The sequence below is a fragment of the Vipera ursinii genome (genome assembly GCF_947247035.1).
Source record: "Vipera ursinii genome assembly, chromosome: 1".
Taxonomy (NCBI): domain Eukaryota; kingdom Metazoa; phylum Chordata; class Lepidosauria; order Squamata; family Viperidae; genus Vipera; species Vipera ursinii.
Window position 1 is genome coordinate 244,685,204 of NC_139512.1, and position 25,845 is coordinate 244,711,048.

The window sequence follows — 25,845 nt, forward strand, 5'->3', positions numbered from 1 at the left end:
GTAAAAAGAGCATGTTGTAGGGCTGTTACTATTATTGGAATAACAGTAGAGGATTAGAGGTATACATATGCCTCATTCTGTTAGGTGCATGGAGGTAGAACTTTATATTCCCATGAAATGCTTGAATGTGTAATACAGAATTAAGCAACCATTTTTATTTTATTTATTTATTTATTTAGTTATATTTATATACCGCCCTATTCCCTGAGGACTCAGGGCGGTTTACAGGGAATTAAAAATCCAAAATACAAAAATTAAAAACCCAATTAAAAAATATTAAATTAACCCTGTAGTCAGTTAAAAAACCCCAAATTAAAATTTCCTCCTCAGTCTGGGCCCGAGAGCTCGAAGAGCCAGGTCTTCAGGCCCCGGCGGAATGATCGGAGGTCGGGGGCAGTCCTCAGCTCCACCGGCAGCTGGTTCCAGAGGGCAGGCGCTCCCACCGAGAAGGCCCTATCCCTGGGTGTCACCCGCCGGCAATCTCTCACCGGCGGAACCCTGAGCAGACCCTCCCTGTGGGAGCGCACTGGGCGAAGGGCGTTTGATGCCGGCAGCAGGTGTTCCCTCAAATAACCCGGACCCAGGCCATGTAGGGCTTTATAGGTGATAACCAGCACCTTGAATTTCACCCGGAGGGCAACCGGAAGCCAATGCAGCTCGCGGAGTAGAGGTGTTACATGGGAGTATCGGGAAACCCCCATTACAACTCACGCGGCCGCATTCTGCACCAGTTGAAGCCTCCGAGTGGTCTTCAAGATCATTAAAAAGTTATACTTGGGTATACTTTATTTTGTTCCATCCTTGATGGGTCACTTGTGAAGAGTGAGATGATCATTCTCAATGTCAATCAAAGACCTTGGAAAACAGATATTCTTTGTCCTAGATATGATCTCATCACCTCCTGATGTAAACTAAGACTCCTTAACCATTAAAATTAAGATCCCATTCTTGACAGGGATAGACAAAGCGTTCCAAGCATGAGATAAATTAGACTTGCCCTTGGCAAACTCTGGTGAAATAAGATCATCAAAAACAGATGTCATGGTATTTAGAGCCTATAGAAGCTAGTCAGAGACCCCCATGGGATTTACCTTCAATGCAGACTGAACTGGGAGGTTGCTGCATATTTGTGGCTCTTGAGGGCTCTACCCATTGTCATCTCCTTCGGTTCTCTTACTAGTAAAATGAGAATAAGGCTGTTCTTTCTTTGTCTTAATGTATTCTTGAATATGCTTTTATTACTATCTCATGATATGTTATTATTTTCATATGCTACCTTGGAACAAAACCTTAAGTGCTCCTATGGTGTGTTCATTGCTTCCATATTCAGAAAACCTATTACCCAACCCTTCTGGGCTGGGAACAGCAATACACATCAATCTGGAGAAAAACAGGTATTCTGTTTGAATGGTTATACTGTATGGTCTTATGCCTCTAGAGGATTTGATTTAGTAGATAAATGGATCTATACTATACTATACTATACTATACTATACTATACTATACTATACTATACTATACTATACTATACTATACTATACTATACTATAAAATACTATACTATACTATACTATACTATACTATACTATACTATACTATACTATACTATACTATACTATACTATACTATACTATATTATACTCTACTCTACTCTACTCTACTCTACTGTACCGTACTGTATTGTACTGTACTCTACTCTATACTACTGCACTGCACTGCACTGAACTGAACTGCACTCCACTCCACTATTAAAGATATTTGCAAAAATTGAAAACAACATTCTTCATTTTTTATTTGTTAAAAATATAGATTTTTCATACAAAATATCTGAGGCTTACTATTGTTATTTTTATACGATTTGATACATATTTTAAGAGTACATCAATGTTACTTTTTAATATGGTAAATATGGATAAATGTAACAAAAGCCTTTATTTTTTTGGGGGGGGGGTTCTATAATTTTAAAAAATTGAAAATCTCTTGAGAGAAAAAAAAAGTTTAAGAAAGACAATCTAAGGACAGGAGTATGCAATTTCCATTGGCTGAAGTTGAGTGTTGCACTGACAATTTGACCAGGTCTTTGTTTTGTTCTTAAGTCACAAATTGCCCTTAAAATTCTGCCAAAGTGCAGACACATGCACACACACACATACACACACAAAAAATATATATATCTGATTTTTTGGTCCTGTTCCCTCTAAAAGTTACATCAACCTTTGAAGGTTGAAATGATCTCAGAAGGTTAGATGTGCACCTTAATTGCACCACTATTCTAGGAAGTCAACTAGGAAGGGGTGGGTGGATGTAAACAGAAGTAGTCAAGCTTACTGCAAAGAAGCATAAGAATAGCAGAAATATGTCCAGTAGCCAGGCCTGGTGCCACTCAAGTAATAACAAACTATTACTAATGATAACCCATAATGTCCAGTTATTACTAAAGGTGAAAGCGACATCTGCTAACGCTACTGAAATATTTCATAATGTTCACACCAGTGTTTTGACTAACTAGCCCATCAAGAATTACACAATCCCACTCTGATACTTTTTGTGAAGAAAGGCTGATGGTATCATGCATTTTAGAGCTGGATTTCCTAACTTGCCCATGAATCCTGCAAGGCTGGGTATTAAAAAATCTGGATGAAACTAACTGAGCAGTGTTGTTGTTGTTAGTTGTAAAGTTGTGTCCGACCCATCGCGACCCTATGGACAATGTTCCTCCAGGCCTTCCTGTCCTCTACCATCTTCTGGAGTCCATCTAAGCTCACGCCTACTGCTTCAGTGACTCCATCCAGCCACCTCATTCTCTGTCGTCCCCTTCTTCTATTGCCCTCGATCTTTCCCAGCATGAGGCTCTTCTCCAGTGAGTCCTTCCTTCTCATTAGGTGGCCAAAGTATTTGAGTTTTAGCTTCAGGATCTGGCCTTCTAAAGAGCAGTCACGGTTGATCTCCTCTAGGACTGACCGGTTTGATCGCCTTGCAGTCCAAGGAACTCGCAGGAGTCTTCTCCAGCACCATAGTTGAAAGGCTTCAATTCTTTGGTGCTCAGCCTTTCTTATGGTCCAGCTTTCACTGCCATACATTGCAACTGGGAAGACCATAGCCTTGACTGTATGCACTTTTGTTGACAGGGTGATGTCTCTGCTTTTTAGTGTGCTGTCTAGATTTGCCATGGCTTTCCTCCCAAGGAGCAAGCGTTTTTTAATTTCTTGGCTACAGTCCCCATCTGCAGTGATCTTGGAGCCCAGGAAAATAAAATCTGTCACTACCTCCATTTCTTCCCCATCTATTTGCCAGGAATTGAGAGGGCCAGATGCCATGATCTTGGTTTTCTTAATGAGCAGTAGCAAACCCCAAATTATTGCACCCCTAGAAATAAAAAATAGCATGAGTTGTTTAACAGTGCAGGCCTTTTAGCAGCAGCAGAAGCAGACCAGCAGCCTTCTCATATTTTTTCCATTCCAGTCACAGTGGATGACACTCTCTTGCACCTTAAGCAATAAGCAAACAATTACTCTAGTCTCAGAGGATGGCTTTCTTCCCCGTACCTGGAGTACAATTATAGACCATCTCTGTCTTGTTATTTTTCTGTTGCCCTCACTAATCATGCATGTGTAGGCCAGAGATGGTTGTCAAGAAGAGGTGGAAAGAATGTTTCTGCCTTCTGACTTTTCCACTCATTTCATTCTCCAATCTTTTTCTCAGTGTGAGTCTCCTTCCTGTCTTGCCTTCTGCCCCTGTCATAGTATTCAGCAGTGAATCCCAATTCTCAGAGTCCCAAGCAGCTAATTACTAACTGCAGTATTACAGCCTTATCCTTCTCAAGAATCAGAAGGTTGGAATTCCAAGTTCTTTGGCTAGCAAAATTACTCTAAGGCTTTGGAGTAATTCGAACCTTATCCCTTATTCAGTCCTCAGTTAGAAAATCAAGTGGAATGACGGAGGCACGACCATATAATAAAACTCAGTCTATGCTAAAAGTAGGCCTAGCAATGGAAATAAGTGATCAAAAACAAGCACGCACAGAAAGGTGTGTGTGCACCCAGACACATGTAACCTTTTGGGGGAAGAGATATTTCTAAGTGGAAAGATATAAACCTTTAATGCAGAAGAAAAGTAATGTATTTGATGTGAAATTTGAATGTTATACTTGGAGGAAAGGAATAAAATAAATAAAATAAAATAAAATATGTGAATTTATCTTTTTATACATGCAAATATTCCTAAAAGTAGCATTTTGGAGAGAGAGAGAGAGAGAGAGAGAGAGAGAGAGAGAGAGAGAGGAGAGAGAGAGAGATGAGAGAGAGAGAGAGAGAGAGAGAGAGAGAGAGAGAGAGAGAGACTATGACTGACTGACTGACTGACTAACTGATCCAGGTCTGAATGTAAGCCACTGGAGGGTTAAATCGCTATTTGTTTAAAGAAAGATTGAAGATTCAAATAAATAAACCCTTTACTTCTAGGGGCAAAATAGTTGTGCTGCCTTGCTTTATCAGTTTGAACTGCTTCTTTGGCATTTGCAATAACTGGAAGAGGTTTCCAGTTAACTACAGGAAGTACTCAAAAAGGCTTTCAGCTCAGCAAGTGCTGGATGAATGCTGAGAAATCTTGACAAAGACAATCATGGTACCCACAAGTCTCTCTCTCTCTCTCCTCTCTCTCTCTCTCTCTCTCTCTCTCTCTCTCCTCTCTCTCTCTCTCTCTCTCTCTCTCTCCTCTCTCTCTCTCTCTCTCTCTCTCTCACACACACACACACACATACACACACACACAGACACACACACTCTCACACACACAGAGATGTCATGTTTTATTATTTTCATCAGATATGTATCCTATTATGAACTATATTCATTTTAAAAAGTATCTTTATCTGTAAATCAGAAGTTATAATATGAGAAGACAACAACAACATGGCAACTAATTTTCTCTTAGTTTAGAAATATCATTTAATGGTAAAAATTGACTGGCATTATCTGGACTCCAAATGTTAGACGTTATAAACTAGCAGTGAACTAAAAACCACAGTAATGAAAATAAGAACTTCCTAGAAAAAAAGAAAATGCAAATTCTATACATCTATAGTGTTGCCAAAAAACCCCAGTATACATATGTTTTAATATAGTTTAATATGAGCCATGGTAACACCATGGTTAGAATGCAATATTGCAGGCTAAATTTAGTTTGGTGCCAGGAGTTCAATCCCCACCAGTTCAAGATTGGCTCAGCTTTCCATCCTTCTGAGGTCGGTAAAATGAGGACCCAGATTGTTGGGGGCAAAATGCTGACTCTGTAAAGCGCTTAGAGAGGGCTGTAAAGCACTGTGAAGCGGTATATAAGTCTAAGGGCTATTGCTATTGCTATAGTTAGTAGGAGTTACGCTTCATTTGATGATGTGATCGATAATACGTTGACTCTTAGCAATCTTATAAAGAGATCTTATCCAGAAAGATCTATCCCCAACCTGCCCCTTTAGGTCTCCCAATAGTGCACACACTGCTTCTGTAACTGAGTCCATCCACTTTGTTGTTGGCTATCCTAGTCTTCTATTTCCTTCTATTTTTTGCAATATTATAGATTTTCTGATGTGTCCAAAATATGATAGCTTGATCCTGGCCATTTGTGCCTCAAGTGAGACATATCTTCATTAGCTATAAAGTTACTCAAACACAAGTTCAGTATTACATCAAAAGCAGTCCCCTGGAGTATCCCTTGGCTTAAGTTATTTAATATCATACAATAAATGGAAATAGAAAGCACATCTCATGGTCACTTGGATCCTGTCCTTTATAAAAATACTTCATTTGGAAAATTGATTTTTACCACCTTCTCAAGGTCATCAACTCTAATTCAGTACAGAGATAAATAAATTATTCTCTTTCTGGTTCATGGCAGTTTCTCATCTGTTCTGTGCTTCTTCCCTCTACGATAACCTGCACTTAAAAAAAAATCCAGAAAACATTTGCCCTATAATTAATCATCTAATATATCCTCAAAGCTGAACTGTTTTTGAATGTGTTAGCCCTAATTGCTATCCGTTCTCCAGAAATACAATTCCAGCGTAATCTTCAGTGTCTGCTTAAGAGTGCAACAGAAGTTTTAAACAGCTGGGCTCATTCTGTGAATGATCCATGATTCTTCAGAGAATGAGCTGTGCTCGTTGTATGTGTTGCTATAATTTCCTCTGAAAACTTACAAAATAGGAAATTGTACTTTGCAGAATTGGAAACATACACTATTGTAAACAGCTTTATTGTCAGAGAGCAAACAGTACTCTCTGCCCTTGCTAATGGATGTGTGTTTTCTTCTCATAGAAGAATTCCACAAAGGCTATTCTGTCATAGCTGTACATGAATTAACATTTTTAGGAGATGTCCCCAAGATTGGATTATATACTGAGACCAAAAAAGAGTGTAGTTACTATGAGTAATGATGCTCCTTTAATCCCACCTTCAAATCTCTTTAAAAAAGCAAACCCTTTTCTATTTCCAGTATTTGCCAATACACTATTAACACAAATACATCCAGCTGCAGTTTTACAACAGCCCAGGTGGCTGTCAAGCCTTCTGTCATACTGCAGAATGTGTTTTAGGGATGTGTCCTTAATTATATTTTATCAGTGGATAGCGGTAGTATTTGTATATTCCATTGTAAAAGTCTGCTTTTTGTTGCCTGCCCTAAATATGCCAGTTATGGTACAGCAGTAGCTGAAATATAATACTGCAGTCTAGTTTTAAGGGGAAGAGGGAGGGAGAAAGTGGAGAGAAGGAAGGAAGGAAGGAAGGAAGGAAGGAAGGAAGGAAGGAAGGAAGGAAGGAAGGAGAAAGAAAGAAAGAAAGAAAGAAAGAAAGAAAGAAAGAAAGAAAGAAAGAAAGAAAGAAAGAAAGAAAGAAAGAAAGAAGAAGAAGGAAGGAAGGAAGGAAGGAAGGAAGGAAGGAAGGAAGGAAGGAAGGAAGAGAGGCTATTGCATAATATAGTTTTTAATTTAAGTAGCAGATGTCTTGTTATGGAGCAACAGTGAAATTTATGGCAGAAATAGAATGAAGGCAGATGTTTTATGTTCTATTTTGATTGTCTGCTTGCATTTTTATTTTTATTCTGTGAGCTGACCAGAGTGAATTGGAGTTAGGCAGCATCTAAGTTGAATGAAGTGAAAGAAAGAAAGAAAGAAAGAAAGAAAGAAAGAAAGAAAGAAAGAAAGAAAGAAAGAAAGAAAGAAAGAAAGAAAGAAAGCAGCTGACTTGGGCAAGCTGACCCTAGCTATCCACTTCTTGCCTCATCCTTAACAAACCACATCATGTGGGGTAGGGCTTGGATGACCCTAGATGGCAGCAAGGTGACTCTAGATCAGGGGTATCAAACTGTCGGCCCATGGGCCGGAATCGTCATAGTGAAACCGCACCCACCCCATTGCCGGCAATGGGAAAAAAGTCACAATATGTCACGTCATGTGAAGTTGCAAGTTTGACATCCTTGCTCTAGATACTGTTGGCTGCCATCTTGTGCTCATCCAAATTTTTGTGGCCCAGATATAACAATCCAAGTGGGAGGCCCGACTAACAGCTCTATGGAAACAGAAAGGAGATAGTGTACAAACAACTGCTCCTATTATTACTGCTATTACTGCTATCATCATTTGCTAGTGTTTCCAAATCAACCACCATCTCAGCAACAATTGCAGCAGGAATAGTAAATTAGTCCTGTGTTTGTTTGTTTGCTTGTGTCCTTCAATTGGATGACAGTTACTAAAGCAAGGTAATTCAAGTGGACTAACTTACAGAATGCTTGGACCCATAATTCCCATGGGAATGAAATTTGGTAAAGTCATGGCTACTTCAGCACCAATGCTGCACAGTCTGCTGCACTCACATGGTCTTCATTTCCAATGCTCTCTGACAGTTTCCCAGAAATCAATGGGGAAGCCAGCAGGAACTGTAAAATTTATTGTGATTGCCAACACTCCCTACAATCTTTGTAATAGAAAAGGGTTTGCTTGTAGGAAGCTTGCAGGAAGAAAGTCAATGGCGAAATTGACAAGGAAGGTCATGAGATAGTTAGGTCTCCTCTACCCACACATTGTCTCTTTTACACTTGCTAAAAGACCCTTTACACTTCACACTAATCACTCATAGAACCTTTTGCTCCCCCTTCCATCCAGCAGTAGCCACTTACCTATCTCCTAGCTTTAGATTTTCAACTTGTTGCTGGCTTCATGATTGTCATTTAAGTCAATGGGAAAGCTGGCAGGAAGTCTAAACTTGAGGAAGGAAGGAAAGGAAGGAAGGAAGGAAGGAAGGAAGGAAGGAAGGAAGGAAGGAAGGAAGGAAGGAAGGAAGAAAATAATGTCACACATTTATTAAATTCCAGAGTTATTCATCCTGTTCAGAATGTTAATTTAAACCAGAGAAAAAATGGTCAGAAAAACATTGAAAGTCAATATTTAAATGGTAATATGATGTAAGAGAAGGAAGTATGATAGATAGTAAACCAGTCACTATGGTATATTGGAAATTCCATTACTGGAGGAGATTGACCGTCAGTAGAGGTTCCTTTAGTCCTTTTAATTTCTTATATTTTTCATGTGCAACTTTATTTACAGATGCTTAAAAATACTAGACGCAAGAATAGTTGGATATAATGAACAAGTGGCATTCTAGAAATTTGCAGGTTTATAGTTTAGAAGAGCAGGGTGGCCATTCATTGGCATCTGATTCACCCACATTTCCATACTCAGTGGATTTTCCCATTTCCACTTTTCTCTTCACAAAAGCTTTTTGAAACAGAGAAGGTAATAAGTATGTTAGATAGGACTGAGTTTTCATCAGGTTAGGAAGGTTGAGTAAATTTGTCCTGTAGTAACTATACAGTTAGAATAACAGTGACAAGGGATCGTACCAAATGCTCTAGTACTTTTGCTCTAAAAGTCCAAAGATCAGAATCATGCAGGTGGCAAAGTGATTGTTCATCTAAGCATGGCAGTACTCAAACTGTGATTAGATGACTTTTAAAAATGTAGCAAATGGGTTGGGAAGAAATGAATTTGGAGAAGGAGTAAGTTATAAGAAAAAGGTTATTTCTTTCTCCTAACAAAACAAAATCTTGATTAAAAAAAACATTCACCTACCATACATTTTCTGCCAAAAGAATGGTTGACATTCTGTAGCTGAACATTTCAAGCAAAATACCAACATATCTAACTATCTGTTTTGAAAGGATGTTAGTTTTTCTCCACATAGAAACACTTCATTCATTCATTCATCCATTCATTCATCCATCCATCCATCTATCCAACCATTCATTCATTCAGTCTAATATGGTCACCATATGGATATTACTCTGGAGCTATAAGCAACCTCTTCATTTCAAATGGCAAAAAAATAAGAGCAACAGACAGAAGAACTTTCAAATATAGAAATTTTTGGCTGGAAAGCATGATTTAAGTGCAAAACAATATCATCAAAGTGCATAATAATTTGGATTATATAAGGCAAAAATGTAAGTGGCATAATTAACTTAAAAGCAGTTGTATTATACAACCATATGTTGTGAAAGCCATTGACGTGTTTCACTTCAGTTTAATGATTCTGAAATATAATTTATTCCAATGCTACAGCTGTGTGTGCTGTACACATGGGGGACCCTCCTGAGAATGTAGAAGCAGATCTATATGCAAAAATAAAATCATTAAGGAATCATAGCCTTAAAGCTTTTTAGCCACAGTCCTATGTTGCTTAGATGAGAGGCATCATTGTTTACCTCAATGGGATTTATTTCTAAGTCAAGACGAATTACAAGTGTGTTGCTAGTGGCTTATAGCTACAGTTCTATAAACATTTACCTGAAAGTAAACCAAACTGAATTATTGATGCTGCGTAAGATTGCACTTCAAATATTTTTCAAAACTCTCTGTGTTTAGCAGCTTCCAAAACAATATGAGCTAATATACATTATCATGAAACTGCTTAAAAGTTTATCTAAAAGAGCAATAATACATATACATATACATATACATATACATATACACAGTGCTTTTTTTGTAAGAGAAAAAGGTGCCGGAACTCACACTTCATACAACCTGCCTTGCCTACCCTACAAGTTTCCATCCAAAAAAGGTGCCGGAACTCCGTTCTGAGCGTTCTATGACAAAAAAAGCCCTACATATACATATACATATACATATACATATACATATACATATACATATACATATACATATACATATACATATACATATACATATACATATACATATACATATACATATACATATACATATACATATACATATACATATACATATACATTGTTGTTGTTAGTTGCGAAGTCGTGTCCGACCCATCGCGACCCTATGGACAATGTTCCTCCAGGCCTTCCTGTCCTCTACCATCTTCTGGAGTCCATTTAAGCTCACGCTTACTGCTTCAGTGACTCCATCCAGCCACCTCATTCTCTGTCGTCCCCTTCTTCTATTGCCCTCAATCTTTCCCAGCATTAGGCTCTTCTCCAGTGAGTCCTTCCTTCTCATTAGGTGGCCACATATACATATACATATACATATACATATACATATACATATACATATACATATACATATACATACACATACACATCTATCTATCTACCTATCTAGCTATCATCTATCCATCTATCTATCATCTATCTATCTATCTATCTATCTATCTATCTATCTATCTATCTATCTATCTATCTATCTGCAAGAAAATAGTACCCAATGAGTAGGTGGAAATATGGGACAAGTAAGTAGCCCTATAGAGTTTAGCACTAATTTTTGGTTGATTTTTTAAAGTATTTCTGTTTTTTTTCTTTCTTTCTGGAAAAAGTACATCTTATCATTTCTGTTTTGTGAATGTGATTTCAAGATAGTATGAGCCTTGAATGGAAAATATATGCATGTGACCTTACAACAAATTCCTTTAGTCTTATTATTAACAGAAGAATTAGATCAAACACCCCAACTTTGGTGCTTTCCATAGGTGCTAGAATAATTCCTATAATACCTAATCAGCACAATGTTTCTTTAAAAATATTTTGTTGTATCATAAAATCAGTGAGTTTCCTAAAGCTTACTTTCCAGCCTGTGATCATTCTCTGTTCCAGGTTCTCTGAATGCTTCTTTAAATGTGGTGTCCCAAATCAGAGAAGGCGTTCAAGATAGAATCCAATCAATATTTCCTTTAATTTAGAAACTAATGTAGATGATGCCTCCATCACAAATTCAAGCAAAGTGGTTAATTGCACTGCACAGTTACCTGATAAGATTTCAATGATTACCTTTCAAGCATTTCTTTTTAATTACTGTAAGTCTGGAAAATGAAAGCAAACTAAAACTGGCACATCAGGACATCATCTATTTCTTCTATTATGGGTGGAATTCATTGTCATGTAAGTGTATTTTCAATTCTACATTGGAATTTCCTTTGTTTCCCTCTTCTCTGAATTTAAAAACCTCCCAAAAATATATGGGAGGGAATATGTCTATGGAGATTCTCAATCATCCAGATCATGGTTTTCCCAAAGGTGCTTTTCAAAAGGCAATTCAACTTTCTTGGGTTTTTTTGTTTCCTCTTTGAAGATATTTCATTTGTCATCTAAGAAGCTTCTTCAGTTTTGGCTGAATGGTCAGGTATGGAATGATTTATATACCTTAGCAGTCATCTGGTCATTAGCACTTTGAAGGTTCGACGTTAACTCTCCGAGAGTCATTGAAGCCACCTTGAGGGAATGGAAGGATTTATATATCTTAGAGGACCACTAAAGAGAGGTCCAAGAGGCCATCTACATTAAAACTGAACAGCCCTCTCTCACTAGAGGGGGTGGATATGACACCACCTACCCCCCTCCCCATCTACAACACAGTCCACTCAACAGTCCCTAGAAGGCTCCACATCCATTTGCACTCTGAGAGTACAGATAAACACTCAAGTGGCCTCAACGACTCTCAGTAAAGCTAACAACCAATCTTCAGAGTGCTAATGACTAGTTGACTGCTAAGGAATATAAATCCTTCCATTCCCCACCATTCATCCACAACTGAAGAAGCTTCTTGGACAAGAGGTGAAACTTCTTCAAGGGGGGGGTACCCCAAGAAAGTCCAGTTGCCTTTTGAAAAGCACCTTTGGGATATGGGGGGTATGCAAAAAGGGGGAGGGGAAGCCTGTAGGCAAGAAAAAAGATCCATTTTGTCAGCAATAGAGTCAACTCCAAAAGAGTCACTGTGTGTGAGTTGGGTGGCTAAACAAACAAACAAACAAGCATTTAGAGAAAAAAATAGGAAGAATCAAAAACAGCAAAATGGTCTCTATAAGGCAAAAGAGTACACTCTGTGCCCTAGAGCTGCCTACGACTCTTGGTTTAATTTCATTCAGGCTTTGGTCTAATTTCTATCCTCATAGGTTCAGACCATTAAGAGTTACTGTATCTTCCCTTCTCTGAAGCCTTCTGTTTGGTGGGGAAAAGTGTATCATAAATAGAGGAAAAAAGAGGATGTTGGAGAGGAAATGCTGCTGCATTGAATGGTTGTTTCTGGCTCCAGCTGCCATGTGGCTCACTCCTTGCATCTCCTTAGGAATGCAGAACTCAACTGAAAACAATGGCCCTGTCATTATGTTTAGTTAGGCTCCATTTTCATTCATTGCTTATCTAGAATTTGCAAAAAGCAATAAGGAATCTAAACCATATTTTCTGTAGAGTTACTGAACTGTAAGTGCATGGCAATTTTCTTTCTTTCTTTTTATATTAAAGGTGTTATATTTAATGAAAGGAAATCACTTCCAATTTGTTTCTTGGATCCTGTAGCTATATAAGAAATCGGGTGAATTATGCCCTGGAAGATTACATGAATAAAATAAAACAAAATATGTGCCCATTCATCTTTAGAAACAAATCAGATATAAATGTTTGAAACAATGATCTGCCATTTTGGTCTTTTCCTCTCTTTTGCATGATGAAAGGGAGATTTTTCTTCTTCTTCTTCTTCTTTGCACAGCATCTAATCACAATGTATACCTTTAATGCTGAGCTCCATCCCAGAATGTTCTTTGTGGATTTGTGGTTCACTGGTCTTGCGCCAATAGAACAAGACATTCAATTATATTCTATTTTTAATGGATGCAAAATAATATTTTATAATGAACAATTAGTCATTTGAAAATTTTGAAGGTAGAAGATCCCTACAGGCTAATCTTGACAATGACTTTCTAACTAACTTCCACAGCTAGTATGACCTTCAATACTTTTCCATTTTAAGGAACCTGAGATACAGCGAAAGAATAAAAAGTCTATATCCAGTGATGGCATCACTGATAACTAGAAGGATGCTGACAGAATTCTATGAGCAACAGTTTACTAGAAACTGAGATAATCTTAGCAAGGATGAAAATGAGCTGAGACAAACTAAGGAGGCTAATGCCTCCTTAAGTAACACCAGCTGCCTGCAATTAGTGCAGGTTCGCATCCCACCAGGCTCAAGGTTGACTCAGCCTTCCATCCTTCCGAGGTAGGTAAAATGAGGACCCAGATTGTTGGGGGCAATTAAGCTGACTTTGTAATAATGCCGCTTGGGGTGTGTGTGAAAGCCCTAATAAGCAGGCATATACATAGAATGAAGGCTACTGCTAAGCTTGTAAGCCGCCCTGAGTCTTCGGAGAAGGGCGGGATATAAATGGAATTAAAATAAAATAAATAAAAATAAATAAACAAATGCAGACCAAGACAGAACAAGTTTGGCTTCAAAATGTGATAGTTTACACATTTTCTTTTGCAATGAATATATCATGGATTGGCAAGCAGAACTGTGCAAATCTTGGAGTGGGAGTGGGGAACTTCAAAAAAGTTTGAACCGGATCATCTCTTTGAAGCAGATTCACAAATTAAGGGAGGGACCTGCTTTGATATGGAAAATCAGGTAACTGTGAAGTGGTTTGCAGAACTGGAAGGTATGGGCTAAATAAATTCTTGATTGTTTCTGAGATTGTACAGACAATAGATGATGTGATGCTAATGGAATGGTACATTTCTAGGCAGAAGACTGATCAGTCCAATTAGTATTCCTAAGCTAAGCCTTATTTTTAAAGTCTGGTTGAGTGAGTCAGATTCAAGTTTCTTAACAAGGAGTGCCAAGTTAAGAAAGGCATTGGCTCTAATATTTACAGTTTTAAAAAAATAAGGATCAGCAAGTCTACAAGTGCCACTTATTCTGTGCCAGCTTCTGTCTCTGTGGTGTTCCTATCTTTGCTGCATTAAATCTCACTGTGCCAGCTTGCTTCTCTTGGCCCACGTACAAAGACGCAACTCTGACAAAACAAAGACCTGGCAGTGATGAGGGGATCCTTCCCAGAAGCAACCAAGCTGGCCAACCAGCTTTGCCAACCTTCCTGGCATCCCTACAAGACATTGGTCAAAGGCAACAAAGCCACACCATCCTCACATTGCACAATTTTCATCCAATTTTGCCAAAAGGGGATAGAAGGTACTTTGATGTTTTCCAGTTGCAGCCAATGACCAAACCATTTCAAAGAGAAGGTGCATATTTTTCTCATCTTACTTACTTACTCACTTTGCCTTCAGATCATAAAACTGAATCAAATTAGGCCCTGTATGAATTTTAGTACCCAATGCAAATCAAATCAGGGTTGATTTACACTGCTGGCATTGGCAACACTGCATTCACAATTTCCATAGAAGAACCCACAACACCCTAATCAAACAGTGCTGTTTAGTATTATTTTTGAATCTTTGAACATGCTAATGTTCTCATGTGAGGTGTTTTTTTTTACAGCATCCTATACTGAGTTCATAATTCATGTGATTGCTGTGAAAAGAAAAGAAAAGCTTCATGAAATTTATAGCTAATATTTGTTTTGTACATGTAATGTGTTTCAGGGACCAGACAGTGACTGTTATTAAGAATCTATCTGAATTGACATTTTAATTGGACTTTCTACCATGATTTCAAACTTTTCCCTGGCCAGATTCCATTCAGGTATACTTAGATTCCTTTTCTTGTTTTTTGTTGTTTGATTCAGTGAGCTTGATTTTGAATTTGCTTGGTGGAATGCATTCACACCCACACGTTTACCCAATCTGGAGAGAGCCTTTTGGAAATTTTCATAATCCCTTTGTTTAATTTGGAAAGCTGAATAGTTTAATATTTAGCAGCAGGAAATTTGGCCAACCCACCATGCATCTCTAACTCCATCATTTACTGAGTGATCTCTGTGGGACATCATTTTGAATACATCTCCAGTTTGAAAATTGTCCACTTATACCTTCTCTTTGTTTCTTGTTCTTTAGCCAGATTTATAGTCTAGAAGAACATCTGCACTTATGTTCCACAGCTGCTGAGGTTGTTTAAGATCCATTGGCAGGGACTTTGCCAAAATCTTCTTGAAAAGTCAGGTATACAATCTTCACTGGATCACAATTCTCGACTGCTTTGTTGACACCTTCAAAATAATATAGAGGGCAATTGAGATGAAACTTCCAGAATCCGTATTGATTCCTCAGGAAAGGTAATTCTACATATTTGATTAGTTTTTTCATTAATAATGCTTTCTATGTCAAATATGCATTAAGCTAATTGCACTTTAATTTCTACATCCCTCTCAATTTTTTTTAATGGAGCTGGCTGTTTTTCAGTTCCCAAGCACAGACACAAACTTTAAAAAGAAGTTGCATATTTTCCACATATAGCTTTCTTAACAAATCTCAGATGAATAATATCTTGACCTTGACGGTTGTTCATTTTTAATTTATCCATTATGTTTATAACTCCATCCATGTTATCACTTTTTCTCTATGATCATCTGATTCAGCAAAAGCTAACTTAAGCATGAACACATGTGTGATATCCACAACAGTGAAAACAAAGCAACACATTCATAATAATTTCTCTTATCTCCTTTAGCACCTTTAATCATTCAAGTCATCATTTCCTGAGTTGAATGCACTTAAATAATACTTTTATTTTTACCTTAATATATTTTGCCATATACTTTTATCCTTCTTTGTTCTGTATTTAATATGGACTTCTTTTGCCAAAGTTCATGTAACTTTCTGTTCTCTTTGGGCAAAATGTCAATTTTTGGAAGAAAACTTCCATATCTTTAAGTGCTTCTCTCATCATCCATTTTAAGTATCTTCTTGAAGTACATGGCCTCTTTCAAGTCCTGAGCTATATGTTCTAAATGAGCATCTCTTATTTCAGTTTTTGAATAACCTCCAAGTACTCTGGAAAAGACTTTTGAGTCTTCATTTCAATTTATTTTTATCAAGACCTTATTGTTTGAAAATTTGTTCTGGTGCTTCTTGATTCAAGTGGAGACATCTTTTTTGTTGAGCCTTGTTTTATTTTTTTTTAAAAATGTTCCGGTGCTCACAAATCAAAGCTACTCTTCCTGCTGCTGTCATCACAATACACATTGTGACCTTTCGACTATGCCTGTCTAATTGATTCTGTGCATAAAACGAATAGTATTTCAGAACAAGCTACGACATTAGTCCTGGATTTCAGCATCCCACTGAACAGCCTGGATTTGGCTTATATATAGGGATCAAATAAAGGGTTGTTGTCCTGCTTAGAAGACTCCAGGTTACTATCAACATAAAGTAGAACTTCAAGGTAGAACTTTGGGAAAAAAATGCCAAACCTGCACTCCTCCTTCATGGAAGCAGCCAGCCTAGTCCTCTTATTTCTATACACTAGGAATAGAGCTTGTGAAATCATGAGGTGAAGGTAATTCTTTGTTGGACTTAGACTTCCATTCAGAGATCCAACATAAATGTTTTCAATCAACTGCCTAGAAGGAAGGGAATAAAAAAACTCATAGTGAGCTTCGATGGATGGATGGGTGGGTGGATGGATGGATGAGAAAGAGAAAGGGGAAGGGGAAGAAACCAACATAACTGTGAATGAAATTCTCCCAAAATGAGATCATTTATCCAACCACATCGTAAATTCTCTGAGTAATCCCAGTAATAAGTGGGCTACTGCTGAAGCTTTAGATCTGACTCTTGCAGTAGATCAGATGTTTTCAACATAGCCATATGTGTTACTTTGCACATTTCTTATATACATATTTATGTATAGGTATAAACCTACATAGAGAAAAAGAGAAACAGTAAATGATGTTTACTAATCACAGTTTGATTTGTGTACTTGCTATATAGACCTTCTTTAGATCGAGACTTGGCATAGTAATACTGACACTGATAAAACTCAATTTAGTGGCATGTGTTCCTGCTACAGAAACATGATCTCAAAGGAATAATTCTGTATATTGTTAAGTGGATCTATCTCATCCTGTAATCTCCACATATTATCTTTTTGGACTCATAGCACTGTATCCAACTACAGGAGACTAAATCCTATTAAAATCATTGGGCCATACTTTCAAGTGAATGTAGCTAGCATTATAATAGTAAAAATATGTCAATTAATACATGTAGGTAGCAAATGAGATGAAGTTAGCTCTATATATGGTGGTCTCTTATACACGCTTGATGTATTGGCTTAACTAGCTACTTGATCATTTTAGTGGGCACTAGCCATCATTGCTGTAAAAACACGTTAATTATGTAAGATGGTCAGGAATAAGCTATAAACATATACTTTTCTCTCCTGGTGTAGTGTGTATTATCATCTCAGCACAAGAACCCTGGATAATAACATCCAAATATTGATGGAATACCGGTAAATAAACCTTCTACAACAAACCTCCGGAGAGCTCCTTGTATTCTTTGAAAGACAATAAACTAATAGAAGACTCTACATATCTATTTGTGTCCGTCTGTGAGAAATTGTGAGAAACAGGTGGGGCAGGAGGAATTCTGTCAGTAAGAAAAGCCAAGAGATGGAGCTTGAGAAGGGAACATTTCAAAAGGGCTCTGCCCTTTACAATTTTGCTATTACCTTTACAATTTTCAAGTTTATGTGTTTATCTCTAATTAGCACGAAATATGCCTTTCTGAAATCTGTATAGTATATTCTTGCTTCTTGAGTTTGCCAGCTACATGGGGCTTGACATTTGCTTATTGGCTCTTACTACCAACATTCACTCCCCATGAAAACTGAAGGTTGTAAAAGCTGAGCCTCAAGTTGACATTCTTCAATCTAGCACAAAGTTCCAAATAAATTGGCACTACAAATCTCAGAATTCCTAAACACCATGGTCCTGCCATCGGCAAATTTTGAGAGCAAGAATTCCAAGTTGACATTGTGGGCACATCATTTGGAAAAGTGCCTTAAGTTTTGTTTTGTAGCACAAAATGGATTAATGCTCAGAGTACAGTATACGTATTTCACTTAAAGTGCTGCATAAAACATTATGCATAAAAGATGATATAGAACCTCTTTCTGGCTGCTTCTGAGATAGTTTTTTATTATCACTACCAAATACAGGCAAAAGACTTTAAAATATATTTATAATATGATGAGGGTATGTGAGGTTATGTGTATGAGATACTGTATACACAACACATAATAGCCACCCTATCGCTTTAGTGAAGGAATTTGGGAGAATTGAAATAGCATGCTGCCTGTTTCAGTCCATAGAGCAATGTTTTACCCTAAAATAGAGAAAAATATGCCCTTAAAAAATCTTCTATTATACAGAACCCAGACTATCAGTTAAAAGGAGTACTTCTTTTGCATAGCTGCCAAGCTGTATGGGCCTCATATCTCCACCTGCTCAAAGCCTCCCACATTTCACCTTCTGAAATACACCGAGGGAGGGGGGGCAGACAGTCAGGAGATACGCTATTCAGTTATCTTTATACCCCCAAGCTTCTTAATCTTTATCTCATTGGAAATCAAGGACTTAATCCAGTTAAGTTACGACAAGGATCCTGAGGACACAACTAAATGATTATAAAATAAGGGAGGAACCTAAATATAAAGGCAACTCTGAAATAAATAAAGCAGGAAAGTTTGGCATTCAGACAATTATTCAGGGATTTTAATATCCAATTATTATAATTGCTGTTGTTGCTGCTGTTATATTTTTTTCATATCAGAAAGAATTTACAACACATCCGCATTATAGTCTGGCTTAACACCAGAGGACGTTCAGGTTTGATTTAAAGTGAAAATGTTTCATTGGACTTACTGTAGGGTGGCTGACCTAAATCAAATCTAATTGTGTGCTATTAGAACAACTCAGGTCTAAATTATCTGTGCTGCACTGCGCCAAATGGCATTATTAAAAAAAATGGGTCAGGAACATTGAACCATATTTGTCAGTTTCACCACCTGCCATTTACATGGAAAGCATAACCGCACAGAAATCACAAACAACTGCTGCACTGCAAGAGAGGAGTTTCATTTTGGAGATGTTAACTTAAGCTGAAAAATGGACCATCCCAACTAGCAAGGTTAAATGTTGTAGTAGGTAGGAGATATTGGGAGCTGTAGAAAAATTTAGGTTTTAAACTGAGTACGCCTTAAATACAGCATAGGCAAAAGCTTTCATGGACAATAATTCATCTCTACTCCTTCATCTATGTGCAATTAGTGTGCATGATTGTAATCCAGGCCTTATGAAGCCCCATAATTTATTAGATGGCCTTTTCAATAAATCTGAATGTATTCTCCAATTATTGTTAAAAGCACCAATAGAATTTATCAATTGCTCTGAATAATGTTATTTTGCACAAAATTTTCTCTGTAAACATATTTTGCATGCAGTTTCCCTAATGTTCGGTTTGGTTTGCGATGATTTCCTTATTTATGCCTACAAAACACATTTCTATGAAAATAAAAGCAACTGTCAGATGTATGAGCTTCGAATGTATCTTAGAGGCCGTATAGTCCAACTCTACTTCCCTGCAAAAATCTACTAAACTATTTCTGAGAAGGGGTCAACCAGCCTCTATTAAAAAAAAATCCAGTGAGAGGTAATTCACCACTGTATCAGGCAGATTTTTCCTCAAGCTCAATTGTTCTTATCAATAGAGAATACCATGATTTTCCTACTTGTGAATATATTATACATAGCTTGAAACCAGCATAAATCTGGTAGCAACCAGTCCATCCGTCTTTCTTCTCTGCATGCAACTCCTACTACTGTGCTGAAGCCTGTTCTCATTATAGTTTAAAAAAATACAGACTAACTATACAAGGTTGACAGCTGTGAAATACAAGATCTTTTCTCAATCAAAGAATGACATTTAGCACAAAGTAAATAAAAATGTAAGGGCTTGAAAGTTGGATCTCAAGCCTCAATCACCACTGGGTTGGTTGATCATTTATCCATTTAAATTAAATAAAACCGGTGACCCTTATTTCCAAAACTTAAATAAGACAATATTTTCCTCCATTTCTCTTGTCACAATTGTCTCTTTGCCACTCTCCAGCGTGATCCACAAAACACTTAATCAAGCATTTGTTAAAGCTGTTTAATTGGAGGCAGAGTTGGCAGAACTATTTGTGGCCCTTTCTCTCTATCAATTAAGCACTGCAGAAAGTTTTACCATTACTAATTACATTCTGGCAATTGTTTTCTCTAACAAGCTCCCCAATGTCTAATGTCATTTGCAGAAAGCATGCAGATCAAACTAGGGAAATTGCACCAATTGTTATCACTCCAGCAAGCTGCCTTATCATGCATAGCAATTGGAATGGACTTGCTGGGAAGTAAATCAGCATAATGAATTTTGCCATGGGAAGGCTCAGAGTGATAGGACAGCAAGGCCAAGGAAGAGTGCCAATACAAAGCATGAAAATAATCTAATTATTTATTAAGGAGGATTCTTGTAATCCATTATTTTGCTACATATCCCTATTCATTAACTTTGCCTCATCACTTATGGTTTACTAATTAGCATGCATAAGTATGCCACCTTTTTTTTTCAAATGAGCTATGTTGACTTTACAGTCATCTTCTTTCAGCTGGGTTTTCTTTCTACTTTATTCCACCAGCCAAGAAAGATCAATTTCATGAAATATCTATGAGCTTCTGGTTCCCTTATTTCAATTGTTAATTCCAACAAAAAGTTCACTTTGACTGATTTATGTTCGCAAAAACAACTTTTCCTGATCTGGAATGATGGAGAGTAAGAGATTTTATGCAGATGCATAAAAGTCATGCATTTCATAAATATATAAGGAAAGAGAAGCTTTCCCCTACACACAGTATTAGAACTCAAGGTAATTCATTAGCACTAATTGCAGAGAGATTTAGGACCAATACTTAAAAAGATACTATCCCATACATTGCATAATTAAAGTGGAATTTGCTGTGAATGCGTATGATGATAACAATCAATTTGAAAGTACATGCAGCAGTAAAGTACATGTAGTTATCAGATTATCAAAAGTTACTAATATTGATAGCTGTTTACTGCTTTGATAATGTACAAACAAGATGGAGAGAAAAGGCCAAGTAAGATTTGAAAGATAGCTAAACCTCAGGATCTATACATTTTTTCAGAACAATCTGCCAATCACAGTGGTGGGCACTTGGTTTCCACTGGCTGTTGATTTCCAGTATGGTCTGTCATGAAGTATCTGTTGTCTTTGGAGTATCTGCAGTGAATTTCAGAATTTTATCTGTTATTTTAAAAGTGTAGCCTTCCAAGATGGAAACATTTTTGTTGGATGATAAGAAAAAGCACTACTAACAGTACTGTACAGATAAAATGAATCCAAAGAGTCTTCCTCATGATCACATTATTTTTTAAAAAAATATAATTTTTATTAAAGATTTTTAAGAAGGATAAAAACTAATGCAAACTAATATAAAGTAAGAAAAAGAAAACGAATAGAATGAAATCAAAGGGAAAGCTAAAATTGCAAAAAAGGGAACAAGTAAAAGAAAAAAGAGGGGGGAAAGAGGGGAAAAAGAGATATAAAGAAATGTTCTTTACAGCAGTACAATTATAAATTTACCTCATGCTTTCACAAAAGTTTACAAGTTACAATTTAATTCTCTTCTGTTTAATCTTCAAAACCATAAATCAGTTCTTTTTTTTTCAATTTTTTCAATAAATCATAAATGATTTCCAGGCAGCAATAAATATAAATATTATCTCTTCATAACCATGTTAACATGCATTTCTCCAGGCCTTGATATGACAGAAAAGCCAACAGCTCAATCTGTGCCGTTCTAAGCACTATTCTGCCTCACTAGTGCAATTGTTTAATGTTTAATAACTTTAATATTTACTTAATTGATGTTTAATATTTAATATTGTTTACTATTCTGAACATGTGAAAGAAAAAGTAAAAGATAAAGATTCCCCCTGCCCAGTCGAATCCAACACTAGGGGGTGGTGCTCATTTTTGTTTCTTAGCTGAGGGAGCCAGTGTTGTCCGAAGACACTTCCATGGTCATGTGGTCAGCATGACTGTATGCTGAGGTACACAGAATGCTGTTGTCTTCCCCTCAAAGTGGTACCTATTTATCTACTTGCATTTGCATGCTTTCGAACTGCTAGGTGGGCTGGAGATGGGGCAAGAATAGGAGCTCACCCCATCACATGGCACTCAGAACTGGAACCCAGGCTTTCATCTTTCCAGCTGACAAGCTCAGTGTCTTTAACCACTGAGCCATTGCAGTCCCATATTAAAGAAATTACTGGTAAATTCCTCTCTCTTCCTCTTCCCACAATATTACCAACAAATGGAAAAAATACCAGTCACTGTCCTTAACATGTCTTTGGGGAGTCTGAGTGACTGTGAGTAGGTGTCTAAGAAGAAGACTGTAGCCAGCTTCCATGTTGCCTGAGAGGTAAGTCAAAGGCACAAATTGTTCCTCACCAGTGACTTTTCAATGAATTTATTTCCAAACATAGACAGGGTTCACCTGTCTTCTGAAAGTCCAATATTCTCATGTTCAAATATCTGGGTAGCGAAACACAAGAGGGTGCCAGATGTAGCAAAAGGGAACCTATCTATTGGGCTATGTTTCGATTCTGCATTTTTTAAACATGAGTGAAAGTCAAGTGTGTGTGTGTGTGTGTGTGTGTGTGTGTGTGTGTGTTAAATATTTGTCAAGTCATTTGAATATGCCTTGCTAATTAACTCTTTCTTTCCTGTTTGGCCTAACTCAAGGCTGTCCACAGGATATACTCACAACTTATGACAGCTCATTATTTGTGTAAATTATTCAAATTGCTAATAAAAAATGTTATCCCTAAAAAAATTCTTTATTAGCAATTTGAATAATTTAAACACACACACACACACACACACACACACACACACACACACACACACACACACATATATATATATATATATATATATATATATATATATAATTTGAATGTACATGTCTTGTTCCATGCAGTTAAAACTTTTGCTGCTAGAAACTGGAAACACCGCACATTCCCAGTTTCCACAGGAATGTATAACTCTGAATGATCAGCTTCTTCATTCATGTCAAACACTATACACTTTCTGCCATTTAAAGGTTCAAAAATTGTAAGAACAAGTATAATGTGTTCCCTGTATTTCAAAAATAGTCCTTTTACTGAGGTTGTTTTAAAACATAAGCTATTTTGATGTCTTAAATATGCTTGTCGCACAAGGCACAATTTATTAGACATGGGATATATAATTCAGCCAGAATCACAGGGAGTATTTTATATCCCTGGTACTGAATTTCACCATTTCTGGGCGAAATGATCTTTCAGAGGAAAGTGGCTGCATTGTTTTCAGAGCAGGCAAACAACAAAATAAATCAAACTAATTAAACAACACTACATTAAAGAAATCCTGATCTGAATCCAGAAATTCCAGTGAATAGGTTGCACTTGAAGATAAATGAGCAGGCAGACATTTAACTCCTGAAAGTCCCAGCTTTTGTTTTGTTTTGTTTTTTCCCCCTGATTTGTGTTGAAGACAAAAACTCTTAAAGTCAAGGGGACCTGACTTGCCATCATGTCAGAGATATGGAAAGCAGCAGGAAATCAGGACTGATGCAAGAAGTTTACTTGCACCGATTGCAGCCACGCTGTCTGCGGACATTCAAATGATTGTTTTTTAATCCCTTCAGTTCAAATCTTTGCAACCTCCATTGTGCCCCAAACAAGAAACCAATGCTTCCCTGTTTCCCTTGTACCTTTTTCTACACATTCTAGGACAGTGGTCTCCAACTTTTCTGGCTCAGCGGAGCAGTAGAGGCGGTGGGAGTGGTGGCGGAGGGGGAGAGAAGGGATGGTTTTGCATGTGCTCACCCACCACTTCCATAGCCCAGTTCTAAATGGGCCATAGGCCAGCACTAGGCTGCTGACCAGGGCTTGGGCACCCCTGATCTAGGGAACACAGATGCATTTTTCTATAATTTCTATAGTTCACTCGGCCAGGTGAATTGAGCAAGAGAAGATGACTGGCTCAGTCACCAAATTAACTTTGTGCTTGAATAGAGACTCAACTTTAGCTTTTCCCAGTTACATCCTAACATTTTATTTTAATCTTTGTCAATGTTGGCAGGTCTACATCCAGGTCTACAGGCTTTGACATCCTGGATTCATAGCACCATCCATGTTATGTAGGATATTCTGGAGATGAAGTCCAATCATCTGGACTTCATCTGGGGGAAAGGCTGCTTTGATCAGCAAAGTACATCTTCCTGTTCTTTCACATAAATTTTAGTAAAAATTGCAGATATTTGCTCAGCCACACACACCAAGGGCAAGAAACTTTAAACATGTTGATGTTACCGCATGTATGCTGCCTTACAGCAAAGAAGCTGATATAATGCTTTTATTAGCAGCTGCTGGAACAGTAATTCCTACCTCCGTAATTCAGCATTCCATGGTTTTATTTTACAAATAGTGAAAGGTAGAAGTATGCATGGTCAATGGAGAATCGTAGCCAGTTAAAATGTGAAATAATTTAATGTCCACATTTCCTTTTTCAGTCCCACTGAAATTTCAGATAACTTTCTTGTAGCTATAAAAATAAAACATCTCTTCTACTTGGCTGCAATAAGAGCAACCAGGATTAGGAGTTTACTGTTTCTGTATCCATTTAATGTCAGGACATCAATTACTTTCCTCATCAAATCTCCAATTCATGGTGGTGGTGGTGGTGGTGGTGGTGGAGGAGGAGGAGGAGGAGGAGGAGGAGGAGGAGGAGGCTATTACCTTACAGAGAACTAAAACATGACATAAATACTGCTATCAAGGACAAAAAGGCCAAACTAGACATCAAGCGGTCTTTTTGTCACCACTGAACAATCTCTGAATGACTACTTACACTGTTTGTCAATAAAACCAGCATACAGACGGACTTTGATATTTTCCAGCAGGTTGATATAAGACACAGGAGCCAGGAGAGAAGAATGCCGTAATATGACAAATTAAAAGCAGGTTTTCCTCTTGTATTGCTACAATGGTTGTATAGGAATATTCCACCAATCATTTCATTTTCCTTTATCAATACATTCCTCATCGCATGCTTTATTTTTTCTAAATATTAATGTTGGAGCTAACTAAAATGTGTCTACTCTTAGTCATATTTGACTATTATCTGCTATCTTCCTGTGTATACAAAATACTACATATGGCCCTTTTTGTTTCTCCTCTGTCATGCCATGGCAAAGGATTGTAAGAGTCTGATGAACCAATTTTGAGTCAAATTCCCCTTAAAATAAAATCATGGTGCAATTTCACCACAGCGCATTCACTTCCAAAGCAAAGATTGCTTTACAGTCCTATATTCCCTTACTGGAGAATAAACACTATTGAAAACAATTAATTTATGTTAAAGTATTATCTTCAAGGATTGCAATGTAATTGTATTACAGGATAAGCTAGTATTTAATTCCAAAAAGAAACAGATTTTTTTTCTGGAGAACTCTGGATCCTCTGACAACCACCACCTTA